Raw genomic sequence first — 13,205 nt, 5'->3', positions numbered from 1 at the left:
GTATTTATAGTTCAGAAAAAGTTTGAGATAAGCTACTAGGAAGTAAAACATTCGTAGTACGGGGTATTTTCCGCCTAACTGTACCGATAAAACGAAACGTTTTGCCTAACCAGTTTTTCTTCCCCCGACATCTATACTCTGAATGTCGATCCCGTTGTGAATTTAGTCATTTATATGTTACCATTAAATTCTATTATGGATGTTGTAACAATAAAGGTATTTCTATATATTATCTTAGGGATAAATATAAGAAAAATGTGGCTGTTAACCATCATGGATCAACTGCAGGTCTGCCTACAGTCTGTTGGAATTCCCGTGGGCACGAATTATACTCTATTACTATCATGCTTACGAGGTAGAATTTATTCAAAAGTTTCTACATGGGAAGAAACAAATTTAGATACGTTTTCTATATTAATAATAACATGTTTCATTCATATGTCGACTCGATGAAAAGGTGAAGATACGAACAGTGTTCAATTTCATAACTCCTATGAGTAATACAAAATTAAGAGTTCGACAAACACGAGCCCCTGGATATACCGTACCAGAGGTGAAATCTGGTGCCTAGGAGGAATAAGCATCCCCTTTCGACAGGTCACGCCCGCCGTAAACCCTATATTTTGATCAGGTACACGGAGTAATCCGTAGTCAAACTCGATGTGTAAAGAACGGCCTAACAATTGTTATGAAATACGTCAGACATCATTTGACCCAATAACAGGTTGTATTGGCAAGACTGTTATAACGATTATATAATTTGCGAAATGCTGACTTTAAAAAGGGGCATGGACACGACTTTAGCTGAAAATTTTCAAATTTTATTTTTCCGCTTTTATTGTCTACAATGCTTAATTAAAGTATTTCTAGTGGTTATCCAAAAAATAAATATCAGTTGCTGAGATATATCACTCACAATTCTTTGTTATATTAATAAGGCTCGTGCCATGTTTTTGTTTACATATAGATTGCTTAATAGAAAATAGTATGTTTAAAACAAAATGAGATGTGCCAATCAATGTAAACTGTTTACTTGTGTTCAGAATTAACTTGTAATTGAAATAAATTTGATTTAAACAAAACTTTTACTAGTATATCTAACCTATGTAAACACGATCATGACACGAGCCTTGTTTACATAACAAAGAATTGTGATCTCTGTATCTTCCATGTACCTCGACAACTAACATTCACATTTTTGCTGACCATTAGAAATACCTTAGTTAGGCATTATAAACATTAAAAATGGAACAACAAAATTTGAAAATTTATAGCTCAAAACATCTCCATGTCCCTTTAAACGAGATTGTTGAAACCCCTGCAACATCAACTTGTTTGTCAGTGAACTCGAAATAAAAGACACCATAGAGTCTTTTATATCCTTTTCGTTCTGAGATATTTTATTGAGCATAGATGTTAACGGCAAACAAACAATTCAACAAACGTAATGGTTTCAGCTTTTTCATCGTCAAACTCCCATATTCAGCAATATTCCATTATCACCTGCATATATCAACTGATTCGATACACAAGAGCTAGTTCTACGTATGCTCAGGGATGCTTACTCATCTTGAGCACCAGCTGATCCCACCTCTGAGATATCAATTGACGAAGTTTGCACCAATATCATATCAAATTAGTGTATCTATTATTAGCTATCAACGGCTAAAGGGACTATTGCATTACTTTGAGCCCGTCTGTTGGTGGATCTATAAAGCATTACAACTCAAACGTCTTTTACTGCAGTATCTCCACCGCGCTTCCCGCAAACGTTCCTCCACTAAAGCGTTTCTTTTTTATTGAAGTGGTCCGAATTTCAAGATGATTGTCATGCCTTTTGATTGCCAGAAGTTATACCAGCCAGGTGAGCGATTCAGGCTCTAAGTCCCAGTCGTAAGCATCACGTCAGATGTGATGATCCTGTAAAAGAATCCATTACTATATTTAATATGATGACAGATTTACTATTTCAGGGTTTATTATCACCACTGTAATTTAACAGACTTTTGCCCGTGGGGATCCGGGTTAGAATAGGTCTTCAGTACCCCTTACTTGTCGTAAGAGGCGACTAAATGGGGCGGTCCTTCAGATTCCAGATCAGGTGCCTAGGAGGAGTAAGCATCCCCTGTTGACCGGTCACACCGCTGTGAATCCTGTATCTTGATCAGGTAAACGGAGAAGTCAAAACAGTGTGCCAAGAACGGCCTAACAATCGGTATAAAACACGTCAGACATAATTTGACCTAATTCTAGGTTGTATTGGCAAACTATATCATTATAACGACCATAGAATTTCCTGACTTTAAATGAGAGATAAACGGGATGATTTTAGCTTCTCCATCGTCAACTTTCCCATATTTATGTAGCAATATTCCATTATCACCTGCATATGGTGTATAAATATCTCTCGACTGATTCAATACGCAAGAGCCTGTTCTTTGTATGATAAGATTTTAATAAGTTAATGTTACATGTATTTCAACAATCTCGTTTAAAGTCAGCATTTTTCAAATGCTATGGTCATCATAACGATCTAGTTTGCAAATACAACCTTTCATTGGGTCAAATGCTGTCTGACGTGTTTCATACCGATTGTTAGGCCTTTCTTGGCACACTAATTTTGATTACGGATAACTTCGTTTACCTGATCAAGATATAGGGCTCACGGCGGGTGTGACAGGTCGACAAGGGATGCTTACTTCTCCTAGGCACATGATCCCACCTCTGTTGTGTCCATGGGTCCGTGTTTGCCCAACTCTCTATTTTATATTGCTGGTAGGAGTTATGAGATTGATTACTGTTCGTTATCTTCACCTCTCTTTCAACTACGTAAATATCAATTGTCTTTAAATGATTTCTAGAATATCCTTTATCTGAGAAATAAGAAACTTCAAAGGCAGCTTAGTCACGACTGGTCCAAGGATCAAATGGTCCAATTTCTAGGTTAAACTCTAGTGTTTATACTTTAATATCAGTATGGGGTAAGGTATGTGACTTTTACCAAAAATATAAAAATGTATTCCGATTAGTTACTATACACATTATTTTTTAAAGACACTATTCAGTCATTCTCTTCTCACATACTTAAGAAAGACATTCCGGTTTCCGTTTTACATGATATACAAGTATTTTTAGCTAAGAATGACAAAACAAACTTTGATAAGCGACAAGGAAGTAAACAATTCGCAATACTGGGCATTTTCTGCCTAACTGTCCCGATAAATTATAACATTTTGCCTAACTAGCTTTTATCCTGCTGACATGCGCACTTTGGACCCCGATCCCGTCGTGAATTTGATCAGTGCCATTATGTCTATAGAATGGCTTTAGGTGTTTTAACAACAAAAAATGTATACTTCCATAATCGTAAGGATATATTTAATCAGTATTACAATGTGAAATTTAACAATGCTGTGACCAACTACAGGTCACCTCTTCATCAAGAGTTTTGATCTGCTTAATAAAGGAATGACTGGTTCAATGAACAAAAAGTAACATCGTTACGTCGTCACGGACCGCTGCATCTATCCATCTATTACATTACAACCTAAATCATTAACATAGAGTGCTCAACATGCAATGCTAGTTTTGCAGCAGAGTAAAGTCTATCATCTATCAATTTTGTATCTGATTTTGATAGCTGAGTTGGAAGAACGTTCATTTCGAGTACGGAAAGTCCGGGTTCGATTTCAGGTCGAGGCGTACTTCTTGTCTGTGCTTCTTTTTCTTCGACAAGCACTCGACACTCAAAGTAAAAGTTGCGGTTCTTTTGGATCAGGCCTTGGCCACCAATGTCGTTGTAAGAGTTGTTTGCGATGAAGAATCCTCACTGTCAAATAACTCAAAGCGCTTCGAATAGGTTAATGGTGACATCACTACATGTATAGGTTAACGGTGACGCCATATGAACAAAATATTCTCAAAAGGGCGTGAAACTCCAAACAATTAACTCATATACTGATTCTGTTACCTGAATCAGGCTCTTTGTCATCAAAATATATTTTCATAGAACAGTGAAATACTACCATGGCTCTGATGCAGATGAATGCTAATACATATATATATATATGTCAGTGACCTTGAAATAAGGTTATGTAGCTAAGGTAAAGATTACATGACTCTGGGGCATTGGAATGATGACCAGGATATTTAAGAAATACGTTCAATTTCTGAAAATACATAAGTTTATGAACTGCGTCGCTTCACGCCGACATACTTGATGAGGCGCGTTTCCGCTTCATGAAAAGTTTTCCGACATTGAGCGTTACAATTCATACCCTAATAAATTTTCAAAAACTGAAATTTATTCCTTATGTTTACATTCAATTTTATTTCTATCGAAATTTCTAACCGTTAAAATAGCCGCACTATATCCATCAAGGTTCATACGCGCATTGTTTACAACCGTAGTGCGTTCTGGGATGAATAGTTATCATTACAATTTGTGAAGATATCAAATCAAAAACATTCGAAATATAAATATTACTAGGTAGTGCAATTGTTCCATACTTCAACGCAGTGTTGGAAATGGCTTAAAGTTTATCATGAATTTGTGTGTTAAATTATGTCAGAGATCAAACTTTGCAACACAATTCCTGAGTGAGATCCCTAACCCGACAAATATACATTATGTGATTGTTGTCAAAATATTAGAATTCTGCGGTAAAGTTCTTCTCAAACAATGCATTTTGAGAGAATTTTTTACGTCTCGTTTGATAACATTTCACTTCAATTACTGTTATTAGTTGAAGGTGAAAGCTCCTCAAATTTTGACCTACGAATGGCGCTGAAGCATTGATCAGTCTTTCTTAAATCGTAGATCCCCCATCCATTACTTTCATTTTTTATACCGGGTCCTTGGCAAAGGAATAGTCACTATCTATTTCAAACGTGCGAGATTTCACACACATACTCCCCATCTCTAATCCTAGACCACTAGAATATACAATAACATCTACCCAAGCCTATTGATTAAATCCTTTCCTAATGACCATCACCTTGAAAGAATAAGATTTTCCTATGTCCTTAAAAGACAAATTTCATTATTCCGAAGAATCTCAGACGCACTTACATGTCGATATGTAAAATACAATTTTTATCAAATTTATTTTTTGTTTAACGCACATGGTTATATGTAACAGTATTTTTGCAAAGTTTGACTTACTTTAAGAAATACTATAAAGTTGTTTGTTTCTCTTAATATTCATGGGTCCATTCTCGGATTATGTAACATTTACAAGAACTGGAACAGGTTGGTGGTGTCATTGCATGGTTTGGGGGACCCTGAATTCACTGGTTTGTAATCATTCGTCCAATGTTCCTTCATTGCGTTCAGAGAAGACTCGGAATGATGGACGTCAGAAGAGCACCCTCAGGCTTTCTGTCCGTGCGAGATAAAATACGAAAATAAACACGATACAAACGTAAACTATCAGCACATATATCTTAATACAAACTAATAAAGAGGATTTTTGGCCTCTATACGTAATCTTTGATACCCTTTCCGTCCGACGTCCTACCACTGCATATTGGTCTTTTGCCTCGAGGATGATGTATTGAGTGAAGGGAGTTTGTACCTGTATTATCTTAGATAAGTGTATTTATTATTGGCTCACCTTATCGATGGTCAGTGTGAACTATTGCATTACTTCTGTCTGTCGGTGGATTTATAAACAAGTACATTTCAATTGTCTTCTGGGTCAACTTCCACACCGTACTTGGTATAAACCTTCCTCAAGTAGACCCGTAGAAGCCTTGTTACTTTTTGGAATGATCCCAATTTCAAAATGACTGTCATGCCAGGTGAGCGATTCAGGCTCTGGGTTGCAGTCGTCAACACCATATCAGATGTGATGATCCTGTATAGGAATCAATTACTATGTTAAATAAAACAACACAAAACACCAAGCGAAAAGACGACAAATTTGGTTACTAATTTGAGGGTTTTGTTTGTCGTCTTTTTGCCTGTAGACTGTCGTCTTTTCGACTTTTCGTTTTGTCGTTTATTCCTTATTCCGGGTCGAGAAGTTGGTACTTATTGTTTTGTCGTCTTTTTGTCTCGAAAAGACGACAAATTGTAAAATGGCACAAATCAGCTACCATACTTATATGAAAAATATTAAATTTCAAATGCAGCTATGTTATGACTGCTATATTTTCATATCAAATTTCTAGCTCAAACTCCAGTGTTATACTTTAGTATCAATACGGGGAAGGTATGCAGCTTTTACGAAAGTTATTAAATATCTATTCCGATTAGTTATTATGTACATTAAATTTTTAAGGAACTTTTCAGTCATTCTCTTCTCACATACTTAAGAAGACATTCCGGTTTCCGTTTTACATGATTTACAAGTATTTTTAGCCAAGAATGACAAAACAAACTTTGATAAGCTACTAGGAAGTAAGAAAAATTTGTAGTACGGGGTATTTTCTGCCTAACTGTACCGATAAAACAAGACGTTTTGCCTAACCCATTTTTATCCCGTTGACAAATCTATTTTGCATCCCGATCCCGTTGTGAATTTCACCATTGTCAGGATGTTCATAGGTGTTTTAAGGTATTCAATGTATAATGACCATATTTCATATCTAGTAAATGGATGGTGGGAGTTTTATAATCATGGTATCCTTCTGAAGGGTTCATCAAATCGAAATAATCCACCATAGCAAGTTTCAATTTTTGTTTACTGTGTCATTTATTTCACCTAGAAGTTATCACGGAAGAGCATGTTTTATAAAACAAAATAAAAGAAATTATATTTTCATACACATCTCTTGGTACAAAGTCACATACACACACTCTCTCTCTCTCTCTTTCTCTTACACCAAGGTCGTTGCAAGCGTTGTTTGCGATAAAGAATCCTCACTGTCAAATGACTCGAAGCGCCTAGAATGGGTTAACGGTGATGTCACTACGTGTATAGGTTAACGGTGACGTCAAAACATGAGCGAAAGATTCTCAAAAGGGCTTGAAACTCCCAATAATTAACACTTGCACTGAGTGTTATGACCTAATTCAGGCTCTTCTTATCAAAATATATTTTCAAAGAAAAGTGAAATACTACTATGGCTCTAATGTAGATGAATGCTGATATATATGACCCTCCGGTATGTCAGTGACCTTGAAACATGGTAATGTAGCCAAGGTAAAGGTGGAATGACTTTAAGGCGTTGAAAAAATAACAAGGATATTGAAAAAATGAGTTCCATTTTTGAAAATACATGAAGATATTAACTGCACCACTTCACTACATCCTTTCCTAATGACCATCACTTTCCATAAAGAGTAAGATTTTCCGATTTGCTTAAAAGGCAAATTTCATTATTCCGAAGAGTTTAAGGCACATTTATGTGTCGATATGTAAAATACAAATTTCATTATTTTTTTTTTCTTCTTTTTTTTTTGGCTTCACACACATGGTTATATGTAACAGGATTTTGACAAAGTTTGACTTACTTTAAGAAATACTATAAAGTTGTTTGTTTCTCTTAATATTTATGGGTCCATTCTCGGATTATGTAACATTTACATGGACTAGAACAGCTTGGTCGTGTCGTTGCATGGTTTGAGGGGACCCTGAATTCACTGGTTTGTAAGCCTTCGACCAATGTTCCTTCATTGCGTTCAGAGAAGACTCGGAATGATGGACGTCAGAAGAGCACCCTCAGGCTTTCTGTCCGTGCGAGCTAAAATACGAAAATAAACACGGTACAAACGTAAACTATCAGCACATATATCTTAATACAAACTAATAAAGAGGATTTTTGGCCTCTATACGTAATCTTTGATACCCTTTCCGTCCGACGTCCTACCACTGCATATTGGTCTTTTGCCTCGAGGATGATGTATTGAGTAAAGGGAGTTTGCACCAGTATTATCTTATATTAGTGTATTTATTATTGGCTCACCTTATCGAAGGTCAGTGTGAACTATTGCATTACTTCTGTCTGTCGGTGGATTTATAAACAATTACATTTCAATTGTCTTCTGGGTCAACTTCCACACCGTACTTGGTACAAACCTTGTTACGTTTTGGAATTATCCGAATTTCAAGATGATTATCATGCCCCTTGCTTGCTTGAATTTATACGAGCCAGGTGAGCGATTCATGCTCTGGGTTGCAGTCGTCAACACCATGTCAGATGTGATGATCCTGTATAGGAATCAATTACTATCTTAGATAAAACAACACTTACTATTACATGATATATTACAATTACTTTCTTTCAAATCGTAACCAATTTTGTAGGTGTGCAATATTTGTATGTAAACTTGATTTTTTCCTTTCAATTGAATTTTTGTGTAAATGCAATCTTTGTGCAGAAATATTAAATGTATAGTATAAAAAAAACAATAATGCTCATGTGCTGCAAATGACATGATGACATATCCTAACCACTACTTGCTGAGGCTTCTCATTCTTTTGCAGGTGTCCCAAACTATTTCCAAGGTCATCTAGATAATATCGAGATCAAACGGAGGAAAATCTATTCCTTTTGTCTAAAGCATATCATGCGCGGATCCAGGATATTCCTCCGGGGGGGGGGGAGTCGAACTTTTGGTAAGAAAAAGAGCCCGACCTCTTCAAATGAGCATCTGAGCATTATGAATCTTTTCTAATTAACACTGTACAAAAGAGGCGGGGAGTTAAGGTACCTACACGAACATGTACTTTAATCTGGTTTTTCAACTATGGGAGAAGAAAGACACCCAACTACTATTTTTGTCATTTGCTGATATTTTCCGACAAGGTATAATTTAGCCAAAGAAACTTAAATGACAAAAATTCAAATCTTAACCTTCAAATGACAAGTATAATTACAGGACAAATGGGTCCAATTTCTAGGTCAGTTCATGTAGTTTTATACCTACATATCATTAAGGGGAAGGATTCTTTTTTGTTTATGTATTCTTAATATTTCCTGTACAATAACAATAACATTTTGATTCAGAAGGAATGTTTTTGTCGTTATTTTCTTTCACACGTAAGAAAGACATCATAGCTTCCTTGTTAAAAGATATACATGTATTTTTAGTTCAGAAAAGTTTGAGATAAGCTACTAGGAAGTAAAAAAAAATTCGTAGTACGGGGTATTTTATGCCTAACTGTCCCGATAAATTGAAACTTCTTGCCTAACCACCTATTATCTCACTGACAACATGCTTTGAATGCCGATCCCGTCGTGAATTGGTCATTTTGATCACGTCATACCAGCTCTATAGTAGATGTTTTAACAACAGATATATATTGATATTATGATGAAAAAAACTATTTACTACAGACCGACCTCTTAGAATAAAAATTGCTCTTAAATTTCATTGACTGTGAATCATCTACACCACTGTTCATATTCATCAAAATAGGTATCTTATTTGTTAGCAGAATTTTATGTTCATATACCAAAAATACATACAAGAGCATGTCCATGTGTACAAATGACGTTTTAAAGAGAATATATTTGCTGTGATTTGTTTTTGAATATACAAGTGTGAGCAAAGTTTGAGAGGTTTTCATTCACTGGGTTCTATAACTGTTGTCTCAGTATTGGAGCCCCGCATGTCGATGCAAATATCAATGTAGTCCATAAATCGTGTACGTTACAGGCTCGATGCGTCATAAAGCGGCAATAAAGTTTATCTATATTTGTTTTCCATCATTTATGAATTATTTTCATATTCCAAAATCTAATAATAGTTTTTATACGAGTATTCTATTATAGCGACCTGTATTTTAACACAATCTTTACGTAATTTTACAATGCATAAAACAGCCAGCACGTTGAACCTGCGTGTCGCTTTAAACATGTAAGAATGTACATGTACTTGAATGAACTAGTTTCTGACCAGGAAGAAAATAATGTGTGTGATACAGATATCAGCACGAGTTTTTGGTATATAATGCCGAACGTTTTGGCCGGTGTTCAAGAATCGGAGAAGAAAATGCCGAACTGCATATGTACGAATTACATATTACTTCCTGTTCTCACAAGAATGGTTATATATAAGTAATACGGTCAATAGGTCTAAATAAAGTATATTTTCATTGATAAACCTCAAACGGTATCTTACTCTTGAAATATATTTTTTTTCTTTTTAAGAAATTAGTTTTCCACGTTGATATAACCAACTCGTTAACATTCTTAAAAAGAAAGGTGTTTCAAAAATAAGTTATTGTTTGAGCTTAATTAGTAATGAAACTAATTAGTATCAGTGATATTTTCTACCTTATTTAAGGAGGACTTTTAAATGAATTTAAGATTAAAAGGTTTAAAATCATCCAGTTTACAGACTGCATGAAATAATTTTCCCATGGGAAATAAATTCAATTCGAGCTTTATTATATGTAGTTAATAACAACATGTCGAATATCCATGACTTAAGGATGACTCTATGTTTAGGTTCAAAGGTCAATTTCACCTCCTCAGACATAGTGAGAAGTTGTTTCCAGATGATGTTTCAAATTCTGTTTGATTTGAGTTTAATATGATTTTACTATTTTTAAGATCTAAGGCCGAGGTCATGATTTATCAACTTATGATAACGAGAGAGGAAATCATAAAAGTGCAAGCATCTCAACAATTCAAGTTTTCTTTGAAATAAATACAATTTAAATTAAGGTCATGCGATCGCACATAGTAAGAATTCATAATTGTCTTTTTTTTCTTAAAGAAATGTTGAATGATTCATGTTAGATGAAGGGAAAACAATTAAGGATCCCTCAGTTATGGTTACCGAATAATTCTGATAATTTTGCTAGTTATTTTTTAAAAAGAATTTTGCAAATCTGAAAAAATCTTATTGTTTTAAAAATCGATTGATAAGAAAATCAAAGTTTATTCGTTTGTGTATGCTTTGATCTGAATTTAACTTTTCGTCACATACATATTTTGTATTTTCATTAAAAACAATATTGCAGCTTTCATTCGAACGATATTTCAATAGTTTAGACTTAACTCGTGTTGAGAACATTTTAGCGTTGAACTGTTTAATATCCATAATGTATACCTATGTACAAAGAAATGCTGGGACTGACCGAATTCTCACCAGGAAGACTTATTTACCTGCACACGTGTTTAAACTGGTTTATATAAATATATGCATGCATATCCCTCTACGTGAATCTGGAACCAAATGCCTAACATGAGAGAATAAACTGCCGAACTAACTACTGCTTCCTGTTTTGATTTCAATGCTTCTTTATTTTTAGGTTAAAATGAGGACAAGGAGCCATTGTAAAGGGCGTCTAAGGAAACAAAAAATATGCATCAACAACAGACAATCGGATCCATCTTATTCAAGAAAAGAATGAAAACCGAACTACAAACAATAAATTTGAACTTTTGTATTGAAAATGTTTATATAGAAGTCTGTTTATTGTGTAACCCCACAGTAAGGTCTAGATCTGCCACTGACTGGAACAAATACATTTTTATCTTGCTGTAAATCAGTAGGGAGGGATACCAAAATGAAGGCTGAAGATACACATAAAGACTTGTTTGTTAAGGCGATCTTCTTTTGACTTTATCAATGGTATTAGTGGCATTATTAAATCCCCGCCGTATTGTGAGGTGTATAGGTGTATTGACACATTCCACTGTCATATTATCTACAGCATTAAATGTAACTGTGATCTAGTAGTAGATGGCTGTCATTATTTCGTTTTGTGTTGAGTATAGTGACACAGGACATTAATCAAGATGGTTAGAATCGACTATCTTCATATAGTGAATACTCATTGTCTACTGCAGGGAAATTAATAAATGAAGAATATGGGACATTTTCTCTGTTAAATCACACATTTATCAAACAAAGTGACCAATTTAATATTTGATATTTCATATCTAACAAATGGATGGTATGGTTTTTCTAATTATGGTATCAATTTAAAGAGTTTATAAAATAAAGATAATCCGACAAGGAATTTATGAAATTTCCCTTACTGTTTGATTTATTTCACCTTAAATTTTACATTGAAGTCTTTGATAGTATTACAATACTTCTAAAAAGAAATTGTATTTTCAAACAAATCCCTTGGTAAAAATTACATACACTTTCTCTTTACAACGAAATAAAATTAATCATTTACCGCAGATAATCTTAGAACGTTAGATTTTTAAAACTTTTTATCAATGGTGGCTAACTCTTCCAAAATGTTTCAAGTCCAAAATATCGGCGTCTAATCGTATGTCTGCTTCATATTTGGATATTTGTTATGGACAAATTGACAACTTAGATTCATGACAAACATGACAACTTCAGCTTCTCCGTCGTCAAATTCCCATGTTTATATATAGCAATATTCCATTTTCACATGCATATGGTGTTCATGTCTCTAGAATGATTTTTTAAGTAGGAGTATGATATGTTTTTAAATCAAGGCAAGCAACTGACGAACAAGTTGATGTTACAGGGTTTTCAACATTGTCGTTTAAAGGCAGCATTTCACAAATTATATGGTCGTTATAACGATCTAATTTGTCAATACAATCTGGGATAGGGTCAAATACTGTCTGACGTGTTTCATACCGATTATTAGACTGTTCTTTATACACTGATTTGTCTGCGGATTTCTCTGTTTACCTGATCAAGATATAGAGCTCACGGCGGGTGTCATCGGTCCACAGGATATGCTTACTCCTCCTAGGTACCTCATCCCACCTCTGGTGTGTCCAGGGGTCCGTGTTTGCCCTACCCTTAAGTTTGTATTCTTTATAGGAATTATGAGATTGACTACTCTTCTTTACCTTCGTCTATTCCTTTTTCTATTCTTTTAAATCTCATCTTATAAGGAAATCATCATCTTCAATTATAAGTATAACATGCATCTCTACTTGCTTCGAAAAGCGTTCCAATATACTTTTCATAACTTGGCAATTGCAGCAAATTATTGAAAATTGTGTTGTGATATGTTAGTAGCTTCTAATTACTTTCAGTACTTTGATTTGTTGGAGGTATTGGATTTGACCAGTTTGCTATTTATCTTTTCTTTTAGAAAAAAATACAAGTTAATTTGATTCTCGGACAAAGAAATTATTAGAAAATGTTTGTCAGCAAAGAAAACTAAATTCAAATCATTTTGACTTAATTATTTTGAATCCAATTAAATTACCACAAACTTCTCCAAATGACCGTATATGCCTGGACGTTTGATAATTATTCAAATGAAAGTTTTATGTCATTTTGTTCTATATAATAAACGGGG

General features: G+C 34.6%; 1 long non-coding RNA gene across 5 annotated transcripts in view; it reads right to left on the bottom strand.

Moving 5' to 3' along the window:
• The window catches only part of LOC125678390 (uncharacterized), a 46,332-nt gene that overhangs the window by 7,324 nt on the left and 25,803 nt on the right, over positions 1-13,205 (bottom strand). For all 5 annotated transcript variants that reach the window (XR_008800402.1, XR_008800403.1, XR_008800400.1 and 2 more), the window contains 5 exons: positions 8,025-8,156; positions 7,460-7,689; positions 5,616-5,858; positions 5,165-5,376; positions 1,687-1,920 (listed from right to left, as the gene is read on the bottom strand). This is a non-coding gene — a long non-coding RNA (uncharacterized LOC125678390). The remainder of the gene's footprint in view (positions 1-1,686; positions 1,921-5,164; positions 5,377-5,615; positions 5,859-7,459; positions 7,690-8,024; positions 8,157-13,205) is intronic.

Source organism: Ostrea edulis, chromosome 2 (genome assembly GCF_947568905.1).
Source record: "Ostrea edulis chromosome 2, xbOstEdul1.1, whole genome shotgun sequence".
Taxonomy (NCBI): Eukaryota; Metazoa; Mollusca; class Bivalvia; order Ostreida; family Ostreidae; genus Ostrea; species Ostrea edulis.
Note: the sequence above shows the minus strand (reverse complement) of the source record. Positions and strands in the feature narration are given on the sequence as shown.